General features: G+C 40.8%; 1 protein-coding gene across 1 annotated transcript in view; it reads left to right on the top strand.

Moving 5' to 3' along the window:
* The first annotated feature begins 8,420 nt into the window (after nt 1-8,420).
* IQCM (IQ motif containing M) overlaps nt 8,421-14,752 on the top strand; it is a 522,295-nt gene continuing 515,963 nt past the window's right edge. The window contains exon 1 of the mRNA XM_072621220.1: nt 8,421-8,452. The gene's annotated coding sequence lies outside the window, so the exon portion shown is untranslated. The remainder of the gene's footprint in view (nt 8,453-14,752) is intronic.

Raw genomic sequence — 14,752 nt, 5'->3', positions numbered from 1 at the left:
TTCTTAAGCTTTGATCCTATGATCTAAGAACGAGAAGGGTGAGCTACTAATAAAGTATATATGGTATGTTATGTCAACAAAAATGGAGAATAACATTAGGTATTGCCTTCTCATAATGTTGCTGAATCTGTGTCATTTTGATGGATTAAACAAACTTATAGGGGCTAGCTAGATTTCCCTTTCTGAAGGAACATTTTCCCCTTTAAACTTTTGTGTTGGGGTCTTGGCTTTCTTTTTCTAATTGTGTAGGAAATAGCCCAGATTTCCTCATTTGTAAAATGAAGGACTGAGTGTCTTCCAAAGTCTTTTGTAGCTCTGAATGGATGACCATGCAGTTCTATGTATCATAGAAACATGGATAAAATCTGTATCTCTGAAAGAATTTTCTTTAGGCAAGCATATAAGATTTTTATGTGCTTATTTGAATAAATGAGATTCCTCTGGATATGTGGAATAAATGCATTTTACTAGGGTAACCCCTTTGCTCAGTGTTTCTGTTAAAAAACATCATTTTCTAGGGGGCGGAGCCAAGATGGCGAAGTAGAAAGACGCACATACACATAGTTCTGAACGCACAAACCACAGAACGGCTAGAGGGGACCAACCCAGGGCGAATTCTGCACCCAGAGACCACGGAATATTGGAGCGAGGGAGATTTCTGTTCCGGAGAGACCTGCAAACCTCTCGCGGGGGGTCCTTCGTGCCGTGGACTGGGTGCCGGGATGGGGAGCAGAGGGCAGCCCTGCCGCGGCCACGACACCGTGAGGAAAAGATCCGAGAGGGCTACGGGGACGGGATCTCCAGCGGCCATGCGGGACCCCCCACCCACAGAGGGACCTACAAACCTCTTGCAAAAGGTCCGTCGCGCTGCAGACGCGGAGACCAGCCCGGACCTGCGGCGCCCGCGGCTCTGAGAGGCACAGATCTGAGAAAGCTCCAGAGACGGGATCTCCAGCGGCGGCACAAGCCCCCCCACCAACAGGTGACTGACGGGGGTAGGTGAGAGAGTCTCTTTGGAGGGTTGAGAGGGGAGTGGGGTGCCCCCATGGCTCGGGCCCCCCCAGGAGATAGAAGCTGAGAGGCGGCTACAGACAGGGGCTCCCCAAACGGGTGGGAGCCTGGATCCATTGTGGAAGGTCTGTGCATAAACCCCCAGAGGGAACTGAGCCAGAGAGGCGGCCCTACCCCTGACCATCTGAACTTAATTCTCACACTGAATAGCAGCCCTGCCCCTGCCAAAAACCCTAAGGCCAGAAGCAGCATTTGAATCTCAGTCCCCAAACGCTGGCTGGGAGGACCAGGAGGCGAGGTGGGTGTGAGGAGAACATTCAGAGGTCAGGTCACTGGTTGGGAAGAATGCCAAGAAAAGGGAAAAGAAATAAAACTATTGAAGGGTACTTTATCGGAGAAAAGACACCTCCTCCCTTTCTGATGGGGAGGAACAATGCTTGCCATCAGGCAAAGACACAGAAATCGAGGATTCTGTGTCCCAGCCCACCCAATGGGCTCGGGCCATGGAAGAGCTCAAGAGGAATTTTGAAAATCAAGTTAGAGAGGTGGAGGAAAGACTGGGAAGGGAAATGAGAGGGATGAGGGAGAAGCATGAAAAGCAGATCAGCTCCCTGCTAAGGGAGAACCAAAAAAATCTTGAAGAAATTGGCACCTTGAGAACTAGCCTAACTCAGCTGGCAAGGGAGGTGCAAGGGGCCAATGAGGAGAAGAATGCTTTCAAAAGCAGAATTAACCAAATGGAAAAGGAGATTCAAAAGCTCACTGAAGAAAATAGATCTTTCAAAACTGGAATGGTACAGATGGACGCTAAGGACTCTATGAGAAAGACAGATATCTCAGAACATACCGCGCAGATTCGAAAAATGGAAGATAATGTGAAATATCTTATTGGAAAAACAACTGACCTGGAAAATAGAATCAGGAGAGACAATGTAAAAATTCTGGGACTACCTGAAAACCATGATCAAAAGAAGAGCCTAGACATCATCATCCACGAAATTATCAAGGAAAACTGCCCTGAGATTCTAGAACCAGAAGGCAAAATAAATATTCAAGGAATCCGCAGAACACCGCATGAAAGAGGTCCAAAAAGAGAAACTCCTAGGAGCATTGTGGCCAAACTCCAGAATTCCCAGGTGAAAGAGAAAATATTTTAAGCAGCTAGAAAGAAACAATTCAAGTATTGTGGAAATACAATCAGGATAGCACAAGATCTGGCACCCTCTACATTGAGGGATAGAAGGGAATGGAATAGGATATTCCAGAAGTCAAAGGAACTAGGACTGAAGCCAAGAATCACCTACCCAGCAAAACTGAGTATAATACTTCAGGAGAAAAAATGGTCTTTCAATGAAATAGAGGACTTTCAAATTTTCCTGATGAAAAGACCAGAGCTGGAAAGAAAATTTGACTTTCTAACACAAGAATGAAGAGAACCATGAAAAGGTGAACAGCAAAGAGAAGTCATAAGGGACTTACTAAAGTTGAACTGTTTACATTCCTACATGGAAAGACAATATTTGTAACTCTTGAAACATTTCAAATATCTGGGTAACTGGGTGGGAGTACACACACACACACATGCACACACGCACACATACATAGAGATAGAGTGCACAGAGCGAATTGAAGAGGATGGGATCATATCTTAAAAAAAAAAAAATGAAACCAAGCAGTGAGAGAGAAATATTGGGAGGAGAAAGGGAGAAGTTATATGGGGCAAATTATCTCTCATAAAAGAGGCAAGCAAAAGACTTATTAGTGGTGGGATAAAGAGGGGAGGCAAGAGAAAAACATGAGGTCTACTCTCATCACATTCCACTAAAGGAAAGAATATAATGCACACTCATTTTGATAGGAAAACCTATTTCATAATACAGGAGAGTGGGGGACAGAGGCACAAGCAGGGTGGGGGGGAGGATGGAGGGGAGGGCATGGGGAGGAGAATGCAATACGAGGTCGAAACTCATGGGGAGGGAAAGGACCATAAGAAAATACAAGTAATGGGGGACAGGATAGGGTGGAGGGAAATATAGTCAGTCCTATACAACACAACTAGTATGGAAATCATTTGCAAAACTAAACAGATATGGCCTATATTGAATTGCCTGTCTTCCAAGGGGAAGGGGTGGAGAGGGAGGGAGCTAAAGAAGTTGGAACTCAAAGTGTTAGGACCAAATGTAATGTTCTTACCACTGGGTAACAAGAAATACAGGTTAAGGGTCAAGAAAGCTATCTGGCCCTACAGGACAAAAGAGAAGACGGAGACAAGGGCAGGGAGGGAGGATAGAGGAGAGAGCAGATAGGTCACAGGGGCAATTAGAAAGCTTGGGTTTGGGGGGGGGAGGGGATAAAAAGGGAGAAAATTTGTAACCCAAAATTGTGTGAAAATAAATGTTAAAAGTTAAATAAAAAAAAAAACAAAAAACAAAAAAAACCCATCATTTTCTATTCCTCCACATTGAAACATCCTTCATAATAAGAAAATCACCTAATGTAGTGACCACATGTCCTAATGCATGCAACATTATGCCCTAGTTGTCCCCACCTCCTTATCATTTTCTGTTCTCTGTGACCTTCACTGGTTTTCTAGTGACTAGGAATTGGACTTCCTTTTGGTGATCTTTTCATTTTCACAGCTGTCATTATTTTGCATATTATTCTTTTGTTTTTGCTATTTTGTTCTATATCAGTTCATATAATTCTTCCCATGTTTCTCTGAATCCCTCATTTATTACTGTGAAATAATATTCCTCTCTGTACACATATATGTACATGTATATATATATGTATGAATATATATACACATATATGTGTGTACACACACACACACACACACACACACACACACACACATACCCCATAATTTTTTGTGTTAGTCACCAACTGAGGAGCACATAGTAGTTCTTTGCTACCACAAAGAGTTCTGCTATGTGGTACACAGAGGACCTTTGCTTGTATCCTTGACTTGGTAGTCTAAATCCTTCTCTCCCTCTGCCCAGTTTTGCTCTTGGTTTTGGAGTCTAAGTTATCTTTCTGTAGGTTGTCTCTCCTTTTGACATGCCCCTCCTCCTCTCAGTACACTCCTCCCCACCCCACATTCTATCTCTTTGCCATGTACAACCTCTTCTAATATCTGGAATTTTCTACGTAAATGAAATAATATATTGATAATTGGTACCTCCTTGCTGGTGACATTAAAGGTGGAAAACCAGTTAGATATATGGAATAAGACTGTATGCCTTCCTATAAAATCCCTTGCTCCTATTCACAATCCCTCAGTGACCCTGTTACACGGAATACTCCAGAGGATTCTTTGTCAGAGTGAGGGAAATAATAAGAAAGGAAGGCTGCTATGTGCCAGGCACTGTGCTAAGTGCTTTTCTGCAAATATCTCATTTGATTCTCACAACATCCCTAGGATTTAGGTGCTATTATAAGACTTATTATGTGTTTGAGGAAACTGAGGCAAACAGAAGTTAAATGACCTGATTACCTGCTTGACCAGGATTGCACAGATAATAAGTGAGGCCGGATTTGAACTCAGATCTTCCTGACTCTAGGCCCAGCACTTTATCCCATAATAGCAGGAGACTGGGTGCCAGTTGGGGAAGGACTCCTTATTCTGTCATTACTCCCCTTCTTATATTTATTATGGATAGAAGGCCATCTCCTCTGAGGCCTGGATGCTTCCCATTGACCAGGTCAATGTATTCTGGCTCCCTGGAGATCAGGCAATATGTCCTGGGCTCCCTGGTGACCTGGATTTAGAGCCATCCTAGCCTGTTTTTCCCTCTCCTCATACCCAAATTTCTCAAATTAAGCCATAAGCCCCTTGTGAATGAAAATATGTTGAATCACAGCCTTGTTCTTGCCTATAACCATTTACAAACTGTGGAATCTTCAAAGTCTGAAAGTTGTTGACAAAGGCGTGATAATGTGGATAGCATAGGACAATGGTAACCAACCTACAGAGGTATGAATATATGACTGGCACTTTCTATTAACCACCTGAGTCGATATGTACAGATAGGAAGTGTTGGAGTGGAATATAGGGCCAGTCAAAGGAAGAGCTCCACTTTGATGTGTTTTAGGCTTGGGGTCCTGGTAATGTCCAGCATTCTCTACTTTTCATCTCATCTTTGATCTCTGTGTCTGACTTTGAACTGAGCCACAGTCAGCTCTGTTGAAATGGGGTTGACCCAGGGCCACCATGAAAAAAGCTATAGAATAACAGCTGAGAGCAGTTAAGTTGAATTCTGTAGAATAATTTTTGTCCCTGTGGAATGAGTTCCTTTGAGGGCCAGGGGATTCCTGAGGACTTTTTAAATAATATGTAGGAGAAAATCATAGGAATTAGAGCTTTTGGGGTCCTTAGAGATCATTTTGTTCAATCTCTTAATTTTATAGATGAGTAAAGTGAGGCCTGGGGAGGTAAAGGACTTACCTAAAATCACACATTGTAGGTAGCAGAACTGAGTTGTGAACTCAGTTTCTCTGACTTCCATTTCCAATTAATTGACATTTGAGATTTTACGACAATGAAAATCACAAATTTTTTGACTTACTGGAGAAGTGGCTGTGAGTATAGACTTTCTTCCATTATCCCACTCTACTTGACTTCCTCCTTTATATATTAAAATACAAGAGTCCTGCCACTGCCTCATGATGAAAGGAGGAGGCAGGGAGACACAGTGGATAGCATATTGTCCCGGAGTCAGGAAGACCTGGGTTTGAATCCTGCCTTTAACATTAATTAGTTAAGTGACCCTGGGCAAACCACTTAAATGCTCTCTGCCTCAGTTTCCCCAACTGCAAAATGGTGGTAATAATAGCACTCATCTCCAAGGGTTGTTGTAAGGATCAAATAAGATAATATTTGTAAAGGACTTAGCATAATACCTAGAACATAACAGACACAATGCATACTTATTCCCTTGTTATAGCAGAGAAGTGTCTTGGCTAAGATCTGAACTGAGCTCTCCCTAATTTGGGGCAGCTAAGTGGCACAGTGGTCAAAACACTCGGCCTGGAGTCAGGAAGACTCATCTTAATGAGTTCAAATATGACCTCAGACACTTACTAGCCGTGTGACCTTGGGCAAGTCACTTAATCCTGTTTGCCTCAGTTTCCTCATCTGTCAAATGAACTGGTGAAGGAAATGGCAAACTACTCTGGTATCTTTGCTAAGAAAACCCCAAGTGGGGTCATGAAGAGTTGGACATGACTGAAAATGACTGAAAACAACTTCCTGATTCCAGAGCCCTCACTTTATCCATTGTGCCACCTAGCTCCCCATGGTATATTAGAGAGATAGCTAGATCTAGAATCAGAAGACCTGAATTCAAATCTTGTCTATGCCACTAAATGCCTATATAGCCTTGGAAAAGTTTCTTAACCTGTGGAGGGCTCAAATTCCTCCTCTATAACTCAGAGAGTTGGATTAGCTCAGTGGTACCAAACTCAAATAGAATCAGGATCTTCATTTTGACTTAGAAAGCTGCAAATAAACATTATCTATATTGTGTTTTGATTTATTTTTTTCAAAGTTTCTCAAATACATTTTAATCTGGTTCTACCTCATTCAGAGTTCTAGGAAGGGGTCTGACTTCTGACATTTCCTTCTAGCTCTAAATCTAGTATGTGATGACCTGTAGTATCTACCCCATCTAGGTGCCACAGTAGATAGAGTGCTGGGCTTGGGATCAGGAAGACCTGAGTGAAAACCCAGACTCAGAGACACATGATTTGTGTGACCCTGGGCAAGTCACTTGACCCTATTTGCCTCAGTTTCTTCATCTGTAAAATGAACTGAAGAAAGAAATGGCAGAACTACTCCAGTACCTCAGTCAAGAAATCCCCAAATGGGATTATGGAGAGTCAGAAATGACTGAAAACAACCTAGTATCTGCCTCACAGGATTGTTCTGAGGCTCAAGTTTGATAATAAAGTCCTGGCAAAGAAGCATTTTACAAACCTGCCATCACTGTACAAATGTCAGTTTTTATTATAATTAATAAAATTATTTAGATCCTCTCCAATCCCGTGTTGGATGGTGCACACAGAGGAGTGGATCAGAGAATACCTATGAGCCAGGGCTGTTGGTGAGTTCCAGACAAGGTCATAGAAACCACGTTTCTTTTTTTTCTAGTGGTTGTATCATTATCAGGTCTCCCATGATAGATCTCTCTGTACTGAATATGCGGCTAACTTACCTTGGTAGTCTGATTTATTAGCATTGCTGCTGACAAGGTTGCCCATTTGTTAATGCTGATTTTATATTTGAATAGCTTGGTGCATATAAATTTGAAGTATTGCTCAAAGTTAGTTCAGCTGTTTCATATTTCACAGAGAAGTCTGCCCACAGGAACTTCTGCTTTTGATATTTCTATTGTGATAACTGTCCAATTTTTAATACAAACTTGTGGGGCCATTATGAGGATGCTCTGATTTGTACTTCAGAGCTTTTCCATCTGTGATTAGAAGTGGATTTACTTGAAGTTGCAAAACACTCCCCATGTTTCTTATGGCTCTAGAACAGAATCAGGGAAGTGATCTGTGGAATGAATTCCACAGATGGAATGAATTTGAGATGCATAGAGTTCTAAAGCTGGAGGAGGGGGCCTTAGACAGGAGCACAGTTCTAAGAGACCCCAGAGCCATCTCAATTCAGTGCTCTCATCTTCTGAAACTAAGGCCCATGGTGGAAAAGTGGCTTGACCAAAGTCACTAACAATTGTCGAGTAGGATTGAAACTCAGGTTCTCTGACTCCAAGGCCAGGGCTTTTTCCACCAAGAATATGGAGAATCATGAATTTAGAATTGGAAAGGATCTTAGGGATCATTAGACTAATAACATCCCCTCCTTCATTTTGTAGATGAGGGAACTGAGGCCCAGAGAGGGAGAAGGAACTTCATGTTCATTTGGGAAGCATAAGATAACAAATGACTCCTGAAGTTGGTTGATGGTTAATCAAATGTTCCTTCATTTATTTTGTCTGCAAACCCATTTATGAAACAGACACAAGCATTCTCTGGGACCCAGCTTATTATAATTAAGAATCATACATCCACCTGTGAGGTAATCAGAAAAGATGGTTAAATGAACTAAGGAGACCAGAAGGGAGGCTTAATTAATGAAACCAGGTTTCAAAGAGCCAGAAGAGACAATCAATTCTAAAAGTATAAACTAGAACCCCCTGCCTGTTCACAGTCCCACAGTTCTTCTTTCTTGACATTCAAATGAAGATGCTTTGTATGAGTAGGAAGCTTTCAGGTTAATATTCCTTGTCATGATGATGCAGGTCCAGAGGGAGAGGTAGGAGCAGCCACAGGGTCTGCATCATAAAGAGGTCACAATCTCTGCATTATATAATTAGCAGCAAGGCTTGGCTCTCTTAGTTACTCAGAAGCTGACCTCATTCAGCTTGACCTAACACTTGTAAGTCTCACTGCATTTAGTTTTATATTTTCCAACAAGTATGAACTTTTACTTCTACTAAAATCTTAATCTCTTGTCACCTCATTGTGTAGTGATGACCGTAGGCTCTTAACTGTGCCAGTGGTTCTCAAGTTCCTGTGGCTTGTGATCTTGTGAACACACTCTGTGTTTGGGGTGTTAGAGACCTACTCATTAGCCTGGTGATACTTTTTTTGGCCATAGAAAGTCATTAAGATGACTCTCCTGAGGTGAAGAGGGGTTGTGATCTTTTTCAGTACTGGAAAAATCCACATTGATGAAATCAAGGAGTTTTGATAGGACCAGAACTGATACAGTCAGTGTTTGGTGAAATTCTCTGTTTTGGTTTATTTGGTAGTTCTTTATTGCTTTCTTTTGTACAGACATTTGTTTCATTTAAGGATACTATGGTTTTAATACTGAGGTTATCTGGAAAACCCTATTCTTTAGTAGTGACTTCGCTTGACAGTCTTGCCAGATCAGGAACAGTCTTTAATTCTATGAGGAATTTTACTTTTCACTTCAATGGGATGCTCTGGTCTTCACATAGAAGCAAAAATTATTAAAGGTTTTGTACATCTGAATAAGATTTCTCCCCTTTCTTCTCTGGGATTATTTGACAATAGCCTTGGGCTGTAGCTGACAAGTCAGTGCCATTGACATTCTAAGATTCTCATTCTTGAGTGATTCATGCTATTTCCTGTAGACTGTAACCATGGGAATGACTACAACTAGAAAATCATTTAAATTCATTATTACTTTGTTCATATGTTTAGAGTTTATATCCCATCTCTTTCCAAAACAATTTGAGGTGGCTTAAAAAAAATAAAGTTAGGATAAAATAAAATAGCAGAGGATTAAAACACAACATCTAAAAAAGGATGAAATAGGAGCATAGATTTAGAGCTAGAAGAAAATCATAGGCCATATAATCTGATTTCCTCATTTTACAGATAAGGAAACTGAAGCCTGGAGAAATTTCATGACTGAACTAAGAACACACAGGTATTATGAGACAGAACTGTGATTTGAATCAGGTCCACTAGTTCCAAATTCATTCATTCACTCAACATGCGTTTTTAAAGAATTTATAGGCCAGGCACTGGGGATACAAAGACAAAAAAGAAAAAAAAGGAAAAAAAGAAAAAAAAGAAAATAGTCCCTGTCCTCAAGGAAGTCACATTCAAATCCAGGTTGTTTTCTCCTCAACCATTCTGTTTTATATGTTACCAGATACCTAATAGGAGGTTAATTACTATTCTTGGGCACTGAAATTGATTACCAAATTTCCTGGCAATTCAGTGGGAAAAAAAAGAAAACACATTAGATTATGTAGATTTCATTATTTGACAAAAGAAAGTGTATCAGAAAAATGTTTTCCTTGGTCTGGAGCAGAGATTTAGGGTTTTTGGGTCCTAAGGAACCTTAGATAAATTAGAGGAAAATGACTCAATTTGTAGTCTCATCAAAGACACAGACACTGTACCTTGCAACTGTGGTCTTGATTCTTTGGGGAGGCCCAAGAGAACAATGACAAAGTTCTGTGGGGTGTTTTTTGAAGTGACCTGGTGTTAAGGTTCGGGGTGCTCGGGACCCCAAAATACTGACATGCTGGGTCCTGCCAAATGAATTTGACTTAAACCTTCTTTCAGCCAAAGTAAAACAAAGTTTATTGAAGATTTGTCATATTGGGTTGACTCTTAAGGAGCCTAAACATTTGTAACGCTTGTATTAACAAGGAGGCCAGATACAATCTGAGCTAGATTGAGTCTGGGTTAAAGTGAATCTGAGCCGCTTCATGGAAACAAGAAGGATCTTATATACAGAAAGACTGTGGGAGGGATCTGGGGAGGGGGGGGAGGTCTAGTAGTCTGGGGGGTTCCAGGGATGGTCTTAATGGGTGTGATCAGTAGCCTGAGGTGAATAAAGATTTATTCTAGGGAGGATCTTGATGGAGAGTGACCAGTAGCCTGAAGCAAGGGTGGGAAGTACAACAGAGATTTGGGCATAGTGATAATGAAAAACTTATGGGTCTCCAGAGACTGCCAGATCTAGTGGGAAGATTCAAGGAGAGTTCAAGGAGGTTCCCAGAGTCTATACCCCATCATTGAGATGTTATGGTCTAGGGCTGTTGTTTTCGGTGATACAACTTTGTAGAGGTGGAGAACTAGGATAATCTGGAAGAATATAGTTAATTAGATTGATCTTCTCAAATATTAGCACTTACAAGAGACAAGAATCTTGTTATAGATCAGGGAGCTGAGAGGCTAGCCCTCTCATGTTAACTCATATCAGAGGAGCTAGCCTACCCTTATCTCTACCAGAATTACTTTGATTTGTGGTTGGATGAAAAAAATGACTTGATGTGCTTTGGACAACCTGGCCCCAACCTACTTTCTTGATTTTATTACTTTGCTGCTTTCCCCAACTCCCATACACACCTTGATCCTCTATGGCTCAGTCAAATTGACCTTTTGCTATTACTCATACATTGTACCCTATGCCTGGAACATATTCTCTCCATCATACCTTCACCTCTTGGAATCCCTACTTTTAAAGTTCCTATGCCATTCCTAGAAAAGACTTTTCCTTGATACTCCCCAAACTCCAAGGTGCTCGTGGCTTTCTTTTCTCCAAATTGCTTTTTAATCACTTTGTATATATTTATAAGTGGATATGCTATTTCCCCTGGGCAAGAGCTGACTTATTTTTCAGTCTGTTCCCATAGTGTAAGACGCAACTTGTGTAGTGAATGAAGAACTGACCTGGAAGTCAGAAAGGCTAGGGTCCAAGTCCTGTTCCTGGCATACACTTGCAGTGTGACCCTAAGCAAGTCACTTCATATCTTGTCCCAGTCAATTAAGATTGAATGTTGTAGAACAGATGCCATTCTGCATTAGTAGAGGGAGTTTCTTCATTAGAACTCTCCTATATCAGTGAAATCCCAGATCCTGTCCAATCCCATCCTACCTTTGGCATCAAGTACAGTGCCTAACTTATAAATAAATGCTTGTTGATCGATGTTCTATGTCTCATAGTTAAAGATTATATTAAAGCCAGATGGGTAAGTTGTAAGATAACAACAATAAAAGATCAGGTTTTTTGCACTTGTTTTGCTTGCCCTGCTGTTTTCCAGGGGTAGGATATTCAGTCATTATGAAGTTTGAACACCAACATCTTTAGAGAAAGTATATATCCACTTATTTACTTTTTGGGTCTTAGATGACTTAGCGATTACCATACTACTAAAACTGCTAGAATTGTTGGTCTAACTCATCTGGGTTACAAGGTATAATAAGGGTCCAATTTTCCATTGTGGAGGAATTAGTGATTCTAGTCTATTCCATCTGAGTAAGAGAGCTCAAAAGGGAATTAGTCAGAAACTCTGATTAATTATATAGTGAACGCCTTGGAAAAGTAAGATGAGATGGTGGATTTAATAGGTTGGGTACTCTACTGAGAAGTCTGGGGTGGGACTCTTTAGATAAAAAAGACTTTAAATTAGAGGATGGCTCATGGAGAGAGTGTGACAGCTTGATTGGCTGCTTTCCGTTTTGAGATTATTGAGCAAGAAGAGCTTGGGTGTTAAGGTGTTGGGCTCTGTACTGCTGAAATGTTTTAAAATGTCTTAAGCCAGTCCAACATAGCCTCTAGTTAACTCTAAGAAAAATAAAGGATATATGACTGTTACATTTGATAAATTAAACAAAAATTCCTTCTTTAAACAGAGGGACCTGCATTTTTAAAGATATACTGTATGTGTGTTTCCTACTCTCATGAAATCTATGAAAGGCTGTGATTTTAAATGGGCCATGATTCACTCATGGTGCATTCAATATCCATTTATTAAGTGACTATTATGATCTAGGATTGGTTACTAGTTAGATTCCTCATTCTAGTGTGTAAGTGACTGTGAGTTCCTAAAGGCTAGCCAGAAAAGGGCAAGCCCACACAGGTTCTGTAGTGCCTGAGTGGAGAGACTATGAGAATTTCCCTGTCAATAGGATGTATCTGTTATTGGAGGACCAGTTTATCTAAATATGAAGAGCCTTAGCACTAGAAGGTTGGCTACTAGATTGTTATATCTGTCCTTCCTTCTCTAAGAGGACCATGAGATCAGGGAGATGATGATATGACTTGCAGTTGATGTTCATTTGAGTGATGGAGGGCTGTGCGAGGTCACTAGCCTCACTTTCTTCTCCAGAACCATCTGAGTCCAGTGGCCTGATATTCATCAGGACAACTGGAGATGACCCAGGATACAATGGGAAACCCTGGTCTTTCTAGGTTAAGGCCTTTTCAAGAGATAGTAATGCCTATTTAGTGAATAGGCCTCTTTAAGAAGTAAGTCAAGGGATTGCCCCTTTAATTAAAAAAAAATCAGACTGGTAGGGGAAGACCCTCAGGGTTGCTGACCAAAGGAAAAAAAGTTACTATTTGCATCCACTCTGAGCCAGAAGGGTCCAAAAAATAGCTATTAAGTCGTAGTTGGTCAGGAACCTATTGTCAAATCTAAGAGCTCCAGAGTGAAATGAATTTAAGCTTTGAGGAAAGAAAGGAAGAAAGAAAGAAAGAAAGAAGAGAGAGGAAGGAAGGAAGGAAGAAGGAGAGAGAGAAAGAAAGAAAAAAGGAAAGAAATCTAACTAGTAAACCCCAAGTTAACTAGCCACCAAAATTTACCTTCCTTTGGAGAGGAGAGGGAGGGAGAGAGGTAGTGGACAAGATGAGTTACCCAGCTGGCTGGGTCCCCATCCAGGTAGCTCAGACTATCACAGGTTGTGTTTGTCCTTCAATTTTGTTGAGGACAATGACGTCAGGGAGGTGATGACATGACTTGTAGCTGGGCTGTGCCAGTGATGATAACAAGAAGAAAGGAAAAGGCATCCTCTAGCTCTCTTTATTTGGGGTTTAAGCTGTCCACCAGACTCCTCCTCATCCTAATAAACATACTATGACAAATGAGAGGTCTGGGAGGGAAGAAATAAGCATTTATTTACTATTTATTAGATGCAAGGCACTGTGATAAGTACTTTTATTATCTCCTTTGATCACGACAACAAGATGGGGAAGTAGACACTGTTATGATCCTCATTGTATAGGAGAAGAAACTGGGACCAACTGAAGTTAAGGGACTTGTTCAGGGTCATACAGATCAACCCAGACCTTCCTGACTCCAGGTCCAGTGTTCTACCTACTGTACAACCTTACTGCCTCTAAATGAATTAAATAGCAAAGTAAAGAAAGTAAAAGTGTGATATACAGGAAAAGACTGATTCATCTGTGATCAAAGGATTTGCCTTCAAATCCTCTGGCCTTGAGGATTCCTGGCTGTGCGGTCTTGGACAAATCATTTTATTTTCTGATTCTCAGATTCCTCATCTCCAGATCTAACTGGTGAAGGCTCTGCTTCTAATAATACAGGACACAACCCAGCCAGACCTTCTCAGCCTGTGTGATGCTTGTCTATGTCCTTCCATCAATAATCCACAGAGAGTCAAACCAGCATGCTAGACGCCTTCCTCTAGGTCTTAACTTTCTTAGGTACCAGCAGAGCACTTAGTGTCGTCATTTATTATCTATTATTCTCACTAACTGACTCATCCACTTCTCTTTCCATCCATAGCAGCGGCTAAATATCTTTCATGACAGTCCTTGTGTACAAGTGATGCCTGGTGACATGTTACAGTCTGTTAAGGCTTACCATATGTCTCTCTACTGCCCTTTGGGTCATCTGCAATTTTGATTCTTCAGAGATTATGGTATTGCATGTCTTTCAGTCATAAGCTTCCTGGGGATATACTGATATTAAAACTATGAGGTTCTGAGTTAAGGAGCAGCTTGGGACCATTGAAAGCACTGGAGAAGTTTCCAAATGGAATTCATCTTCTTAAGCTATGGGCCAGTCTTATGATTCAGCAGCAAGGTCTGCTATATCTATAAATCTCTCTATGTAGATCTACAGAGCTAAATAAAGATGAATAATGGATACACACGTATGTATGTATGTGCATGTGTATAGGCATGCATGTGTATTTATATATGCATGTGTATAAATTTAAACACATGCACCTACACATATATGCACATATAATTATATATACTTACATACATATTGTATAAACGCATATACTAACTGATGAACTAACTCAATGGACTGCTTATGTAATTCCATATTTCATAGTTTAGGTAGAAGACTAGCTTTATGCATTTGTTTTTTCCTGAACCTATCTGTAAAATGTGGATGAAAATATTTGAAATACCTACTTCATGGGATTATTATGA

The sequence above is a fragment of the Notamacropus eugenii genome, chromosome 6, assembly GCF_028372415.1.
Source record: "Notamacropus eugenii isolate mMacEug1 chromosome 6, mMacEug1.pri_v2, whole genome shotgun sequence".
In the NCBI taxonomy this organism is placed as follows: Eukaryota; Metazoa; Chordata; class Mammalia; order Diprotodontia; family Macropodidae; genus Notamacropus; species Notamacropus eugenii.
The sequence above is the reverse complement of the archived record's forward strand: the minus strand, read 5'-3'. Positions and strand labels throughout refer to the sequence as shown.